The sequence below is a fragment of the Tursiops truncatus genome, chromosome 3, assembly GCF_011762595.2.
Source record: "Tursiops truncatus isolate mTurTru1 chromosome 3, mTurTru1.mat.Y, whole genome shotgun sequence".
Lineage (NCBI taxonomy): Eukaryota > Metazoa > Chordata > Mammalia > Artiodactyla > Delphinidae > Tursiops > Tursiops truncatus.
Window position 1 is genome coordinate 124,094,479 of NC_047036.1, and position 5,641 is coordinate 124,100,119.

Here is a 5,641-nt window from a genome sequence, read left to right on the forward strand (position 1 = left end):
TAGCTATACAAGCCTACCACAAGAAACAAGAAAAATCTCAAGTAAACAATCTAAACTTTCACCTAAAGGAACTAGAGAAAGAAAAAACAAAACCCAAAGTTAGCAGAAGGAAAGAAATCATAAAGATCAAAGCAGAAATAAAAGAAATAGAAACAAAGAAAACAAGAGTAAAGATCAATAAAACTAAAAGCTGGTTCTTTTTTTTTTTTTTTTTTTTGAGGTACACGGGCCTCTCACTGTTGTGGCCTCTCCCATTGCGGAGCACAGGCTCCGGACACGCAGGCTCAGAGGCCATGGCTCACTGGCCCAGCCGCTCCGCGGCATGTGGGATGTTCCCAGACCGGGACACGAACCCGTGTCCCCTGCATCGGCAGGCAGACTCTCAACCACTGTGCCACCAGGGGAGACCCTGACCGTTGGTTTTTTTCTTAAGTTCTCTTGACACTCTTGACACATTTTAACCTTTGAAACATATAGGGACATGTTCTTCTTTGGGTTATATTCTCTCCCTCTCTCTCTGTCTCTTTATATATATATATATATATATACACACACACACACACACACACACACGCACATATACACACACACATACTTTATATGGAAAGACTAACATAAAACTAACATGTTCTCTTTTCCTCAGCGGCTTGCTCCTTACTGGCCTGGGAAAGAATATCTCTTTTGACTCTGAATATCCTATAAGACTGTTGTCAGATTGTTTATATGTTCTGTTGGCTCTTTAATCTTAACTACCATGTTGATTACATGGGGGGACACATGGCTCCAGGGTCCTCTTAAAATTATCTCAGCATCTTATTAGAAAGAAGCCAATGGACTTCTCCCACTGACACTTTGGGTATCTGTTACAGAGGTGCCAAGGGAAGGATGCCATCTGAACTGGCACAATATGCAGTCTCTACCATACAGAGCTTAGGGTAAATCAGTGGAAACAATCACCTTGGGTCTATCATCTTTAGAATATGAAAAGCAAATAGCTCTGGGGAGAATGACAGTCTCTATCTTTATAGTGTGTCAATTTCCACTGCTCTGAGTCCTGGGCCATGCAGGAACACCAAGAACTCCAGGGAGGATTGGTTTCCAACACTACTGCTTTGACTTCATGTTCACAAAATTCTTCCTTCAGTAGTAATCCATCTTCGATTAACACCATTCAGTAGCTTTTTCATCTCAAACATTAATTTTGATCTCTACAAGTTTGATTCATATCTTACATGTTCCTAACTTTTTTTAACATCTGGAATACAGTTACAATAACTATTTTTATGGCTCTATCTGCTAATTCTAATATCTGTGTCCATTCTGGGTTTGCTGCTTTTCTTCTCATTATAGATTATATTTTAGGATATTAGACATTATGAATTTTACCTTGTTTGGTTCTGAATATTTTTGTATTTCTAGAAATATTCCTGAGCTTTGTTCTGACACATAGCTCAGTTACTTGGAAACATTGTGATCCTCTGGAATTTTGCTTTTAAGAGTTAGATGGGATCAGTGCAGTATTCACTAAGTGGGCTAATTACTCCTCATGACTGAGGCAAGACCCTTTTGAGCACTCTACTCATTGCACAATGGATTATAAGGTTTTCTGGTCTGGCTAATAGGAACAAGCACCGTTACCAGCTCTGTATGAGACATGGGCTCTGTTATCTCTAATCCTCTCTGGTGGTTCTTTCTTAGCCTTGGGTAGTTTCCTCACACATAAGCACAAATCAGTACTCTGCTGAGCTTTCTCTCCAGTTCTCCCATGGTCCTGCAAACTACAGCCACTTTGGTCTCTCTCCTCTCAGCTCTGTCTCCTCAATTCAGGGAATCCACTTGCCCTCTTGGGGCTCCTCTTTCCTCTTCCTAGAATCTCTCACAATGCAGAAACCAAGGCCAACCATAGAGCTTACCATATTTGTTTCCCATCTCTCAGCAATCAGCACTCTTCATTGTCTGACTAGACAGTGTCATTGTTTCATATATTTTGTCTGATTTTTTGTCTTTTCAGGTAGGAAGCATAGCTGGTCTCTCTTACTCCATATTATCCGAAAGTAGAAGTCAGCATTATCTTTATCATGTCATTGTACTTACGTTTTCCTCTGATATCTTCTAAAGTCTAGAGTACAATATCATTATTTTACTTTTTCTAAGGACTCCAAAAGATAAGATCATGCTCTGTAATAATACAATCCCCCCCCAAAGAGGATAATAACACGTTTACTTAAATTTGCTATACACAACAGTAAGAACTTTCATAATAATATTATTTTCTGTTATTTGAGAGTAGACATTTTCAAAAAAGGAAAGGAGATGAGCATATTTACCTAAATGCAAGACTTCCTTCCTTTTAGTGCAACCCCTAAAAGATGATCAATTCCACAAATACCCCACCATTGTCAACATGAAAGGAGAGTCCCCCTTAGCGTTCCTAGCTTTGACAACAACTGCCTGTGCTTTCTCTCCCTCTCCCTCTCCCTCCCTCCCCCCCTCCCCCACCCCACTCTCTGGCAGATGTTTTAAATTTTGAAATCCCTCTGTCTGTCTGAAATCCCTCATTGTTGATCAGTCCCAGGTTTTTGTCATTGCCATCTTCTCTTTACCCATCCCCACCTCCTCTGCTTGACAATCCCTCTCAACAACTATAATTACTCTATTGCCTATATATACTTACAACTCACATTTTCACATCATGAGACGGTACCCATCTTCTTAGTATCAGATAGTAAACATCTTAATTTCACTGGCTCAGAATTTTTAAAATCAATCTATCCAATATAAATTTTATTTTTTCCTTTCTAAATGTGCTCCTCCATGTGTTTAGAGTTAATGAAAGTTAATGTCACTACTGAGTCCTTTCTCACTCAAACTCAATTTCAATATATAATTTCTATATATTCCTTATTTCATCTTAAGTATAAATTAAACCCATAAACATGTATTTAATCCAAGTCTTCATCACATTTCACGGTTTATTTTTATGTTCTTATTATTACCTCAGCCTCCATTCCCTTCTCCCAGACATAATTCTGCCTCCATTCTATAATGATTTAAATATGATCTGTTTTAAAAAGCACTATTTTTTGTCTTATAATACAAACATCTTAGTATGACTCAAAAGACACGTTTTTCATCTGCTACAGGCACTCTATGCCCAACTTTAACCATAATAACTCTTGAAGGACTTTTAACAAACCCCATTTACCCATAAGGTGGCAGTAAAGCACTGCCGTTTAAATCAGTAACTTTGACTAGACCTATGAGCAACTCATAACATACCAATAATATGATTTTGAGGCAAGTTGCTAATGCTCAATGAGCTACATATTTCTCACCACTTAAAATGGTGATAATACAGGGCTCAAGATGGCGGAGTAGAAGGACGTGGAACTCACCTCCTCCCACAAACACATCAAAAAATACTTCTACAAATGGAACAATTCTCACAAAACACCTACTGAACACTAGCAGACCTCAAACACCTGAAAGGACGAGAAAGATCTCCACGTAACCAAATAGGATGAATGGAAAAAAAAAAAAAAAAAAAAAAGAGGAAGCAGGACAAGACCTGCACCCCGGGAGGGAGCTGAAAAAGAGGAAAGGTTCCCGCACCCTGGGAAACTCCCTCACCTGTGGGGAGATCAGCTGGGACAGAAAGAGAGCTTCAGAGGCTCAGAGAAGAGCATAATAAAGAGTTTGTGGCAGGCCGAACAGAGAGAGACCTATACAGATGGTCATGCCACCACCCTGTGCGCCCCAGCCTGAGACATGCGTCTGCTGGTATGGGTTGGGACTGGGTGCTGAAACTTGGGGTTTAGAGGACAGACCCAGTGAGAGGAATGCGGTTGGCTGCACAAAGACAGCCTGAAGGGGCTGGAGTGTGATATGGTCTCATCTGGGAGTCTCTGCGGAATAAGCCCAGGCCTGCCATAGAAGCAAAGTGCCATTGCAAAGTGGCATGCAAAAGGGGGGGGTGGGGTCACCTTAGCAGCCTCTTTATCCACACGCCAGCCCCCACCTCCAAAGGCTCCAGGAGAGCACGCCCCAGCCACTGTCTTAGGGTTTCCCTCCTCAGCAGATTATGCTCCCCAGCTGCCACCTCAGCGGGCTCTTGCACCCCAACTGCCACCTTGGCGGGCTCCAGGAACAATTGCCAATGGGTTGCCCACATGCAGAGGCAGGGCTGAAACCAGAACTAAGCCCCAGGGGCTGCACAAGCTAGGAAGCAAGGCTAAAGTGTCTCCCCGCTGCTGCGCAAGCCTCAGAGTTACACCTCCACCACTGGCTTTCTAAATTCAGCACCTGCAAGACATCCAAGTGGACAATGGGTGCTCCTGTGACCACGATGGACCTGGCCTTAGCAGCTGTAGGCCACAGAGGGTCCAGATGCATGACTACAGCAGTCTTGGGACCTGACTTCAATGGCTCTGTGCTGGTGGCCTTGTGAAAACAATGCCTGAGGGACACTAGGGCTGAATGCCGACATTCCCATGGTTGAGGCAGGGCCAAGGGCAGTGCCAACAACAGTGTATTTTGGGAGCTTGCACAATGGGTGACAGGTGAAAAAACAGAACACACTCACTGGTGAACAGCTCTGGCAGAGGAATACTCAGTAGCTCCTTTCCCAGTGGGAGCACCCCAATCCCACCTACCTCCCAACACAGCTCAAAAATGCAGCTCAGAAATGGATCTGGGGCCCTCTACTACAACAACGAGGGAACAGACCCAGCCCGTGACAGGGCAGTGACAACCACAGTGCAAAGAGGAGGTCCTGCTCAATATCCAGTGCAGGCTCTGGTCACAACACCAGTCACACCTCCCATCAAGGGAAATAACATCCAGCACATACTGAGGAAAGAGGTAACAGGCATCCACACTAAAAATAGCCCTCGCAACAAAATATATTAAATCCACACAGGCTAAACAGGAACGCCCCCACATAAAAATAGCCCTCCAAGACCATAGTATATAATGGTTTCTCCCAAGCTCATACAGCCAGAGAAATATAAGTAAAATGAAGAAGCAGAGGAACCACTCCCAATTAAAAGATCAAGAGAATTCCCCTGAAAGAACAATCAATGAAACAGACCACTTTAGTCTAACAGACATCGAAGTCAAACAGGAGATAATGAAAATACTGAAGGAATTAAGGACTATTGATAGAAATGCAGATTACTATAAAAAGGAACTAGAAACTACAAAAAGGAACCAAGAAAAATTAGAGAACTCATTTGCAGAGATGAAAGCTGAGCTAAAGGCAATGAATACCAGACTGAATAATGCAGAACAAATAAATGACCTGCAAGATAGAACAATGGAAATCACCCAATCAGAATAGCAGACAGGAAGCCAAATGAAAAACAATGAAAGCAATAGAAGAGACCTATGGGATAATATAAAGCTTGCCAATCTACACATACTAGGGATCCCAGAAGGAGAAGAAAGAGAAAAGGGGATTGAAAATGTATTTGAGGAAATTATGGCTGAAAACTTCCCAAACCTAAAGGAGGAAACCGATATCCAGGTACAGGAAGCACAGAGGGTCTCAAACAAGATAAACCCAAACAGCACTACACCAAGAAATACTATAATAACAATGGCAAAAGCTAACAAAGAGAGGATTCTGAAGGCAACAAGAGAA